General features: G+C 43.2%; 1 protein-coding gene across 6 annotated transcripts in view; it reads right to left on the bottom strand.

The window, feature by feature from the left end:
* Positions 1-12,283, bottom strand: part of TENM1 (teneurin transmembrane protein 1) — a 511,156-nt gene that overhangs the window by 306,704 nt on the left and 192,169 nt on the right. For 4 of the 6 annotated variants that reach the window (XM_027687146.1, XM_027687150.1, XM_027687149.1 and 1 more), the window contains exon 1: positions 8,081-8,333. The gene's annotated coding sequence lies outside the window, so the exon portion shown is untranslated. Of the gene's footprint in view, positions 1-8,080; positions 8,334-8,901; positions 9,148-12,283 lie in introns of those variants that run through there. The other 2 variants (XM_027687147.1, XM_027687148.1) reach the window with 2 other exon arrangements.

Raw genomic sequence — 12,283 nt, 5'->3', positions numbered from 1 at the left:
CAGTACAGCTTATATATGCTTTGTGGTTCCAAAATTCAATTTTGTAACTTCTAATTAACTACAAAAATATTAGGAACTGAATATGAGCAATACTAAAATGCAATTTCTTCCCACTATCGACTACTTACCAATTGACAACTTAGTCTGTTGAAATTAAAACAATTGGTATATCTTGTGGTGACGGCTAAAGCTGCTGACCATAAAATTATTGTGGTTTACAGACTTAAATCTCTTAATCTAAGCAGCTAATTTAACCTAACATTGCTAAAGACAACACATCTTTAAATAAAGTGTGTTAATGAAACATTAAAAGGTTGCACAGTTAAATTATAGTCCAATACATTCATATTAACTTCTCCCTGCAGTCTGTCTGCAGAGATAAGAAACTGCTTTAGTTACACAATAAAATTGCATGGCATGTCATAGAAATGATGGCTATCCATCGACATCTACAGGAGTTCAGATCACAGAATCACAGAATCCCAGAATATCCAAATGCTTCTCAAACTCTGGCAGACTTGGCGCTGTGACCACTTCCCTGCGGAGCCTGTTCCAGTGCCCAACCACACTCCTAGTGAAGAACCTTTTGGTAATACCCAACCTAACCCTCCCCTGACACAGCTTCCTGCTGCTCCCTTGGGTCCTGTCGCTGGTCACCAGAGAGAAGAGATCAGCACCTCCCCCTCTGCCTCCCTTCGTGAGGAAGCTGCAGATGACAGTAAGGTCTTCCCTCGGTCTCCTCTTCTCCAGGCTGAACATGAAAGACATCTCCCTTCTCTCTCATTCCCTAAACAAATTGCTAATTAAGCAAGCAAATCAGGACCAAACCCTCAGCTGAATCACTTGGTATGCCTTCAGTGATGAAATCAGTGGCATATTTCCATGTAGGTAGAAGCATGGCTGTGTTGGGCAGGACATATCTCCAGGATGAAGGACCATCACCTCCCTAAGATCTTGCTTTATGGTGAACTTGCCACCGGCTGCCGCAAGAGAGGAGCCCCGAAGAAAAGATACAAGGACTCCCTGAAACAACAACTCAGCCTCGGGCATATTGATCACCATAACTGGTCTACTCTGGCCTCCAATCAGGAGGTCTGGAGACAGACCATCTATAATGCTGCTGATGCTTTTGAGAAAGCTCTCAGGATCACCCTTGAGGAGAAAAGACAATGCAGAAAGAATCGTGTCTTGCAGAATATTCCACCTAAGGAGTCTTTCTGCTGTGCCTTTTGCAACCGGATGTGTCTATCTCGTATTGGCCTTTTTAGCCACCAACGTGCTTGTAACAAACGTGGGTAGAGCCCTTCCCAAATCTTCATTTGCAAAGCCCAGCCACGATGATGATGAGAAGTATGGCTAATATTGATATATATATACACCACATCAGTGGAGAGATACTTCTTTACATCTATGAGAAACTGGTCCATTTCCAATCACCTTAATAAGCATCAACTAAGCTTTAATTCTCAAAACAGTACTGTAAGGTTCAAACAACAGCGACTGGTAAAAGTCCCCACACTCATCTTTACATGCTGCATCTTCTGATTTTTCTAAATAACAAAAATAATTGCTTACTATGAAGATTTACTCTCGTACTCTTTAAAAGCATTTATTCCATGGTGACTATGATTTATTGAAAGGTATAGAATTTATGGAAATCCACAGTACTGTTAATGGGTTGACAAAACTCCAAGCACTATAATGCTGTATTCACATTGGAATAGAGGTGAACTGTCATGATCTAGCAAACATGCAGGACAGTGCATGGTGCAGATAAGGAACACCATTTGTGGACACCAAGTTGTTTGGACAAATTCAAGAAGCATATTATACAACAATTCACAGGAAAAAAAAATTGTAGATGTGCTGTACCAAAGACAGTTCCCATGTAGGAACCTAAAAACTTCAATGATCAAAATTCTAGTTTTTAAAAATAAATCAGGACATCTCTGCTGTTAAAAGTAAATAGCCTACATGCTGAAAAATCCATCTCATCCTGGTCTAGGAAAGATCTAGGTGCAAACACTGACTATAGGGAATGTCTTTTGTAAATAACTGACTATGTATATCATAAGGAGAAGAAAGAAGAAGAAAAAGCAAGAACATGAGTCATTATGTATATAAACAGATCTTTGTCACTTAAAAGCACTTAATAATACAAACAAACACAAAATATATTAAGATATGCACTTAAATGCTATTTTACTAGCTGAGGGCAGAGCGTGGGCTCTACATCAAAGATAATGATTTGTATTTTACAGAGGTGGGATAGAATTTGCTGGTAGCAGCTGAAGCACTAATAAGAAGAGTGAAAGGGAAATAAACTAAGCTCAGAGTTCTGAATTCAACACTGACCTAATGAGAAGAACCTGTTATATGGAACTTCCTCATTAAAAAATGCAATAATGGTGGTATTTCCTTCCCACATTCAGATCTGGATAAAAACATGGACAAAGAGCTGGTGGAGAAAGGCTTACCTCTGGGAGAGACCACAAGGGGAAGCTGGTGATGGGTAAGATCAAAGATGTGAAAAAGCAGCTGAAAGCGGAACTGTGTGGGTTTCAATGAGCTGGACTTCTCTAAACATGGATCAACATGATGATACAGAGCTCTGCAGAAAACCATGCAAAATTTGGGATGAATTGGGAGCTCTGAGGAAAGAGCTGAGGAAGAAACTGAGGAAAGTGAAAAGAAATTCAAGTCAGCTCCTAAGTGCATCTATAATCCAGAGGTTGAGAAGGTGAGGGATGTTTAGTTGTTATGGTTTATAAACCACATGAGGTGGTTATGAAAGAATAAAACCTCTAAGTATGGTTCTCAAATGTGGTGAACAGGAAGGGCTCAGAGCTGTGCAAAAAAAAAAACAGAGGAATCTAAATGGAGCAGGAAAAATGGTGAATTAGGCAGAGAAAAAAGTCAGAAAAACACAGCAGTAGTTCAGAGCAAGAAACAGTTTGGTAATAAAGGGGCACCAGAAGAACCTGCCTATAGGAAAGCACTATAGTCTTGAGAGGTGAAAAAGGTTCCATGGTTAGTGGTACACATGTAAAAGACAATATTTGAAAGAGGAAAGTTGTATATAAGAATAATAGTTACTCCTGCTGAGGATAGCCTACAGGAACAAGAAGGCAGGCTTGTATCCAGACCATCAGGAAGCCCACAATAAGCAATGCTTGTTCTGCATTAATTTCTTTCCCAGTGACACCTCCCTGTTGGTTAATGCCTTGTATAAGAAATGTACTCAGAAACAAAATGAGCTGCACAGCTAAATCATACCACACATGGAAGTGTCTTCTGGGACAAAAACGTGTTATGAGAAAAATAGTCTACTTGCTTGTTTTCAAAAGAAAAGTATCTGTGTTGTTTCAGATGAGCAACACCACCCCCATGAATCTTTCTTATACTACAAAAACGGAGCATGAAAGTCTCAGTTCCTCCAACCAGTACATGAAAGCCCCATCTCAACTCCCCAGTCTGCTGGTGGATGCTACCACCTTTTGGAACCCACTTCCATAGGATCAGAACACTGGTAAGAGGAAACACAGTGGAGGACAATCAACCACCTCCCAGTTTTGGATTCTCTATCAAGTACAACAGTCCATCACCCTTTACCATGGAAATGACTGGAACTTGCAAAGTTCTTCTATTAGGTAAACAAAAACTTCAGTTTACATGAATTAACACCCTGATTTATCAGGTAAAAAAAAAGAGTAATGGCATTATTTAATTGCAGGACTCTTAAAATGAACAGTCAAGTTATTGATACAATAATCAAAACAAAGTCAATGCAGTCACTTTCACATATGCCATCCAAGAATCTTTACCCTTAAATTTTTCTATTTTCACTAAGTTTCTGTAGCTAATATGATCCAACATGAAACTCTTTGGTACATGAGGCAAACACACTGCATGCACACACTGCAGCCAGTATTTCATTAATGACCACTTATGTCCCAAGAGATCTCTCTTGTAGAAGATGTTTCTTTAACAAATGCATTGTTACAGAACACACTCCTCTGCACCCCCAGCATTATGTACAGAGATGTAATGATTTACAGACACACTGTAAAAAATGCAGAACTTTATACCTCAAACCCCAAATACCATGTCTTTAAAAAAAAAACAAAAACAGGTTTATGGACCCCTCATAACTCTTAGCAAACATCTCTCTGCATAAAGGGAAACAAACTGCCAACAGCTTACGGGCAAACCAGAAAACATGACGTGGAACAAGCAGTACTGCTTATTTAACTCTGAACTGGAAGGGTGCAGTAATTGCTCATTAAGGCTACAGCAAGCACTGCTGAGTGGAGGCTTCCAAAGCAACAAGCTAAGGCTATTCAGTACAATAATTTTAATATACTTATAGACAACACATCCAACTAGAAGCGATCTTTTCACAGAATGATAGAATGGTTTGGGTTGGAAGGGACCCTAAAGACCTCTTAGTTCCGACTCTTCTGCCATGGGAGCAACAACTAGATAGGTTGCTCAAAGCCTGCAATCATACACTGCTTGTTTTCTATAGCTCAGAAATGAGAATTCTGTACTGGTAAGCAGAAAACAATACAACTACAGCCTTACACAGTAGCTTCAGACAAGGAGATTAATATCTTATACATATGGGGTTTGTATTTTAAATATAGATATTCAAATAAAACAGTTCAGTGCAACAGACTTAAAGAAGGAATACTTATTTTTAAAAATATACTCAACACATTGAAGTTAAAATTTGCAGTAGAGAAATAGTATTAAAAAAAACCACAAAGAAAGAAGTAGAGTAAGTATCTTTTAATCAGGTTTCAGAAGTATTCTGTTAAAACTGTAAATACAGTAGGAAAGAAACTGATGTTTTCTCAGTATTGATTACTCCACTGGATATTTACTAAGTTTTTGTAGAGTTGAGTTTATGGATTTCTTTAATATTTTACTGAGAGGTTTTAGAAAAGACAGCCTCTTGTTAGCAAAACCTATTTAGATTCTTGTTTTCAATGTATATGTTTCTATAAGTCATAAAGGATAGTCATAACATAACGTGTTTTTAAGACCTCTCAGGCTCTGTTTAAGAGAGAGAATACTGAGCACTGAGTATTTTCAGCTTTATTTCACCCTACGTATATGGTAAAATGACTGCCTACACAGTAACACTGAGGCAGAACATTAGGTAGTAGCAAGATGTAGCCAGTGCAACTGAGCTCTCTTTGACTTGACATTTTTACACGTCTGCGGTGTTGAACATTAACTCAGCTGTGATGAAACTGTGAAACATAATCAATGGGCACATCTAGGAGACCAAGTAGCAGACCAGAAATCAGAAACTCTTCAATTTCAGACATAACTCCATCACCAATTTATACTTGGTCTCTAAAACATTTTAAACTCTAGTCCCACTAAAGTCATTATGAGATATGGCCAGTCTTTGAAGCTGAAGCAATGAGAGGACACACTGTTCTCTCAGTCCGTAAAATATGAACAAAAAATACTCCCAGCCAAATGGAGAGGACTGTTTTCCTACAATCAAAGCCCTGAAATAATGATAAATTAAGCAGCGTTATTCTTTGTAACATTTTTCAGATTAAGATCATTTAAAAATTAAATGCATACCATTTAGACCTCATGAATCATATTGAAATAATGTCCTGCCTGCTCCAATTAACATCAACACCAATCCTCAGAATTTCCTATCCCAATGAAGAGAAGAAAGTAAACATTTACCTATTCCTAAGCCATTCCTGCAGAGCAAAAACGTTGCATACCTTCATACGTGACTACCAGCACATGTGTGAGCAACCAGGTGATTTCTTTAGTTTTGAAAAACTACCATTTTAAATTATGATGCCACTTCAAATGAGTAATAATAGATCTTTGCTGCAGCTTTTCTCACATGACACTGCTTTTATAGAACTCTGAATACATTTCAATCGCTTTTTTACACATAAGCCATCAATACAATATGTTCATTTACGTTCACATCTGACTACTTGAAAAGTTAAGAGTAGTAATTTGCAATTTTCTCTTTTGCTATTTATATGTGTCATTCAAATATTTAAAATTGGGCAACCAGAAGGAACTTTTCTCTTTGAAAGAAAGGATTTTTACTTAAGTATATGAAATTCAGTTTTCTGTGGGGTTTTTTTTGTTTGTTTTGTTTCTTTTAAAGATCAGAGGAAAAACCTATCAGAAATGTACTATTCAGAAAACTTCTAATCATTCCTTGAAACAAAACTGTGATGTAACTAAAAAAAAGGGGCGACCCCCATAAAGGTTCCTAAATCTCCAAGCAGTTAAGAAATCTGAGTTCTAAAGCCAAAATCCCCAAAACACACAGTTGTATTAAAACTACATTAAAAACTTCTGGTGATTTTATATCATCAAAATATGGTATCTACAGAGAAAACAGCAATCAGTTTATTAAGAAGACTGCATTTAATTTGAGAAGTATTTTGAAGTTAGCCCGTAGCATTGCAAGGCATGTGAAAAATAAGCTTTGAAAAGAAACTATGGACAAGAAAGAAGGAAAGCTATTGGGCTGTGTCTCACCTTCTGATGTATAGCTCTTCCCCTACTATAGTTTATCTTGCTATTTGTGATTCACAAAGTGTTCTTTACAACACCAGGAATTCCATATTTCAAATATCAAATTGCTCTACGTTAAGCTCCACAATTAACAGCTGAAATACAGGCATTAGGAGCAGTGAGGTTTTGTTACTGCAAAACCATTTACAGACACGGTGGATGTTTGGGATGCTTGCCCCACCACACGGACAGTTGGTATTTATTTCCATAGTACAGTGTATCTTACTCGTTAATTATCAGAGAAGCATCAGCACAATCAAGATGGGTATCTACAACCTCTGGATATTGTGAACACAATCAATGAATGACTATCACTAAGACAGTTATTATACAGCCTGAAAAGGTAGCATATATTGAAGCCAAATAAAGAGAGAGGGAGGGAGTTCTTGCCGTTGATTTTAGAATTAGAACATGCAAACCCCAGATCTGCTAAAGGTAAACGTGTTGACATTCAACACGGTAAGATCACACAGTTAGTACAGAAGCAGGGACCTCACTGTGTACCACAATCATATCCATAGCCAGCCTAAGCATTCATCAAGCTTAAAGCGTCAGTCACGAGCTACAGCTGTAAGGCATTTCAGGGGAAAAACAGCTGGAAGCAGCACAGCGGTGTTACGACTGTATGTACACACGCCTTGACTAAAGGTAGAGACTATATATCCCATAGCCAGTGGAAGGAGAACACACTAAACACCCGTTTAACAGATTACGCCTGAGGAGCGGTCGGCAACAAGGCTGCTCCATCCTCCCGCGGGGAGCGAGCGCGGTGCCGCTGCCCCGGCAGAGCCGCCTCACCCCTGCGCGCTCCGGGGATGCGGCTTTTCACGTGAGCGGCCCGGGCGCTCCCGCAGCGCCAGCGCGGAGCCGGAGCCCAGCGCGGCGCCGGGGCGGCCCCCGGCAGCGCCCCGCCTTTCCCCGCCGAGAGCCGCGCCCCGCGGAGAGCCGCGCACTCGGCCCCCGCCGCCCCGCTCCGACCCGGCAGCGGGCACGGGGAGCAGCTGCCGCCCGCGGCGATGGCAGCGCGGCCGGGCACGGCGGGCAGAGCGCCGCTCCGCGCCGACCCAGCGCCGACCCACCGCGCCCGGCGCGCCGCAACCGCGGGCGAACGAGACCCCCTATGGGCGAGCCGGGGGGCCGGTGCCTCAGCCCCGAGCGCGGCTCTGCACAAGGCATCGCTGCTGGGCGACAGCGACAGCTCCGGCTCCAGCTCCCCGCACCCGCGGCGGCACCGCCAGCCCGCACGGTGCCCGCACGGTGCCCGCACGGTGCCCGCACGCACCGCCCCGCAGCCAGGCAGCCGCCCGCCGGCACCCTCCGCCCGCACAGCGCACACGGAGCCGCACGTACACACCCAGTGTCATCCACAAAAAACCCTCCGGGAGCGTCCGGCGGCTCCCGCTCCGGCGGGGCACGGCACCCCCGGGCGCGCCCCTCGCCGCACCCCGCGGAAAGCGAAGTTCGGGCGCCCGCGGCGCCGCTCCCGCCTCCCCGGCAAACTTACCGAGCGCGGCCACCGGCTGAACTTTCAGCAGCGCCCCGGCTCAGCCCCGCCGACGGCTTCGCCCATCGCCTTTAGGTGCGGGTGCGGTGTCCGCGCCCCGCTCCCCGGCGGCTGCGGCGCGGGCCGATATAAATCCACATCCCCGCTGCCGGCGGCTCCCCCGCAGCCCGCCCCGGCCCCTCCGCCCCGCCGGGGGGACGCGCCGGCTCCTGCAGCCGCGGCTCGACCCGCAGCCCCGGGCGGCGGGCGGTGCGGAGCCGAGGCGCGAGGGGGACGCGGGGCCGGGCTCGGCGCAGCCCCGGCGCTGCTGCCGCCGCCGCTGCTCTCCGGCGGGTGTAGTGTCAGCGGCGCCGCTCGCTCGCAGGGTGGGAATTTTTTTTTTTTTTCCCCCCTCTTTTTTTTTTTTTTTTTCCCCCTTTTCGGCTCCTCCGCTGTTAATGAGCATGCCCGGGAGAGCCGCGCAGGCGCCTTGCCCGCCGCCGCGCCTCGAGTCGCCTCGCACCGAGCGGAGGGGCGAGGGCTGAGGGGGAGCGGGTTTGAGGGGGCGCTGGGGTGGCCCGGCTGGCGCTGCCCCGAGGGTGGAGGTGGCGCCGGGGCGGGAGGGAGCGGGCGGCAGGGGCTGAGCCGCCCGCGGTGGAAGCTTTGGGCAGAGTTCGGCAAGTCCGCGGGAAGGTGAGGCGGCTGCGCCCGCCCGAGAGAGAGGAGCTGCCCCTGCCCCGCCGCCCGCCCCGGGGGAGAGGGGGGAAAGGGAGGAAAAAAAGCCCCACCGGCGGCGCTCTGCGTGGGAAGGAGCGCAGAACACCTCCTTCTAAATAATTTACCTTGCTGAGGCAGAAAGGCTGATAGTGGAATCAAGGCTTGGGAGAGAGATGCTGATTTTTAGAAGGTGCTTCAACAGCTTCCACGATCTGAGCTTATTAAGGTGGGGGTCTCCTGTGGCCACCGTTAGTAGTCCTGGGTCTTGATGGAGGGGAACTTCATCTGCTGGTGATGATCTCTATAATTTCATCATTTATACACTGTGTATCCTGAGGCAGACATACAAAGGCATAAAGGTGATTACCACCTGCTCTTTTCATAACATCTAATTCTGCATCTGCAGTTATTTGTAAAGATTTTTTTTGTGCTGAAGAGTCCAAGGAGCTGGCAAAGGTGTGCTTCTGAGGCTGGACCCGGCTCATCAGGCTGTCTCCATCTGGTTTCTGTTCACATGCGTACTGCATACACATATCTATCAATTCCTTAAAATCACTGCGGTTATTTACATTATTTAGCTTGTGCACTCAGCTGCAGGAAAACACTGGGGAAAGAAAGTGTAGTTCTCTATTGCTGTTATTTCTTTATAAGTTTCTGCATAGACCACCTAAAGTGGAGTTTTGTTTTTTTTTTTACTCTGTACCATGCCCCAGGACATATTTCCTTTAACAGTTAGTTTATACTGTTTACAAAAGTATGTGAGAAAATGACATCTTGAAGATGCCTATATAATATCTTGCAGTGCATAAATAAAAAATAATAAATTAGGTAATGCCATCTGTTATTGTAATATACAGCTGCTATACATAACTTTTCTGTCATTTTCAACATGTTCTTTGAGACATCCCTGCCTTGAGCTCTAGCGGAAATAAAATCCAGATGCCCCACCCAAAAAATCTTATTGAGTAATTTTTTTCTTGGTTCTTCAGGTAGAAACACAGATAAGATTTTGATATTTAAAATTACTTCCCAACAATGGGATCAGTTTGTAGGGAGCAAAGGAAAAAAGAAAATTCCTTACTGAACAGCATTGCAAAGGTGATAGAGGAACTGGCCCAAAATACAACTTCTTTTCCAAAACATGTATATTAGCATCTCTAAAAGTATGAAGCAAGGGAGGTGTCTCCCCAGTTTACATAGGCTGCAACACAATTCTGAAAACACTGGGAGGTTTTAGTAATTCCAAAGTCAACCTCTTTAAAAAAAAAAAGGGGGGGAATGGGAAGATTGGAAGAAGGATAAGGAACCAAAAACATGATCAGTTTTCAAATCTGCTGCTTCCATGAGTGACAGAGCACTGGCTTTGTATTTTCTTTTCTATACTTTAGGTATTTAGTTCCATTTAGTCTACTAATTTCTTAAGACTCAATTTTACAATGAAGATGTTGGTCTAGTTCTTTAGCATGAAATCGTCTTTCATCAATATCCTGGAAATCTAAATCTGCCTCTCCCTAAAGGAAGCACAGCTGTAAATATCCAAAGGTAAATACAGAGTCCTTTAGGAAGTCCATTCTACCTTCCTTGGAGTAACTCCATACTATGCAGCAGAAGTCATGAGCTATTGGTTATACATTACTTTCTTAGGAAGCCCAGAGAGGCCAGAACAAACCAAACTATGTCTCATGAATCTTGAAGCCATTCAACAAACTTCATCATTAACTGTTTCTAAAAATTAATTATTTTAAGCCAAAACAGTCCTCTGTCAGAAGTTTATCTCAAATTTCTGTGACTTAGCCCTGGTAGGTGGAATAATTCTTCAGCAGTGTGGATCAGTCATGAACTATTCTGAGCCTAAAGTAAAAAAAAAATTTTTCTTCCCAGGAGACATGGTTGTTTTGGTTCTTCTCTCTCTGGACAAAATTTGCTTTTCATTAGAACAAAAATTACATATCACAGATTAAACATGGAAATAACTCAAAACCAAAGAAAAAAAAAGGTGGAGAATTAAGTCGATGTGTTACTCACGGAAACATAGACCAAGGTAGCCAACCAGTCTAGATTCTGGGTTTTATGATAGTACCAAAGTCAACTAAATATTGCCCTGCTGTTAGCAGGCAAAGATCACACATTGTTATTAATTCTTCTGTTTGGAATACTATGGAATTGCCTGTTGCAGTCATTAACATATAGTAGTCATAAAATGATGGTAGCCTCATCAAAGGGAGGCGTAAAAAGATAACCAGTGGAGGTGGACATTCAATCCTACCTGTGTCTCTTCAGCAACTGCTGAGATAAATGAACCAAAGTGGATAAACTCAGCAGTGGAAAATTGTTGGCAGACATCAAGTGGAGTGTCTGGTATAGATGGTAATTTCAGATACGCACGGGATGCTCCCTAGTGAATTGGAGTTAGGGAAACTTAAAAGGTCTGCTTGGAGTAATGGGCAGATACTACATATTATTCCATGAGAAAGATGTGTGAGGTGTGGAACTTCAGGTGTGTTACATGCAAGCTCTAAAAGAACTAGGAGCAGAGCTCAATCAGAGATGAGACTCATTGGATAATGAGAGTATTTTTGTAAGAAGAACTGCTCCAGTGGAAGGAACAGATACAGATATAGAGTTTTCCAAGAATCAGAACTAGTATATTTATAACTGGAAACAAGAGCCCTTAAGCACATCAAACCTAAATGTACCAAATATCAAAAGTGCATTTAGCAAACAGAGTTCTGACCCTCAGATATCTCAGCTAAGGTTGCTAAACTAGTTTAGAAGGAAGCGACAGGTAAAATATTACTAGATACGTTGGTGTCAAGTGGAATTTTCTTACACATGTAGGTTTATATGGTATTGCAGCTCCCTGCACTGAAGATTTTCTCTTGTAAGTAGCAAAGAATGGTATCTCGAGTGCACAGTTGCAATACTCGTCATTGCAGCATTGATGTTAAGGACTTGTTTGACACCTTTTGGCTTCCTCAAGTTCAGAAGAGCCTCCTGAGTGAGTCATTGTCTTTAACTGGTAACTGAGTTATGCTGAAGCACTGTTTTTAAATTATTCTCATGCCTCCTGTGGGAATAGAGATCATTGCCTGCATTGCAACAATCTCTGCTGAGACCCGAGACACAGCTGCTGGTCTCACTGCTGAATAGGATCTTTTCAACTCACCTGGGGTAGGATATCACCACACTCATCAGAGTTCTGTCAGCCATGCTTCCAAGAATGATGCTGAAAATTTCTCTTTTTTCCTCTTATTCTTTGAATCAGATGAAGTCTTCTAAAACCTCTCTGAAATTTTGGAGAGTTTTCCTAATTTACTAGACTGCTTTACTAGAGGCAAGAAATCAGCCCAATCCCAGTGCTGACTATGCTTTCTAATGTAGTTTGCTTGAAATGCGAGCTCTGACTTCATAGAACCATAGAATGGTTTGTGTCAGATGGGACAAATTATAAGGACATTTGAGACATTGTCAGACTCCAAAAGGACACCGTTGAACAAGACCTCTTGT

This window comes from Neopelma chrysocephalum, unplaced genomic scaffold, assembly GCF_003984885.1.
Source record: "Neopelma chrysocephalum unplaced genomic scaffold, ASM398488v2 Primary Assembly neopelma1_73b, whole genome shotgun sequence".
Lineage (NCBI taxonomy): Eukaryota > Metazoa > Chordata > Aves > Passeriformes > Pipridae > Neopelma > Neopelma chrysocephalum.
Note: the sequence above shows the minus strand (reverse complement) of the source record. Positions and strands in the feature narration are given on the sequence as shown.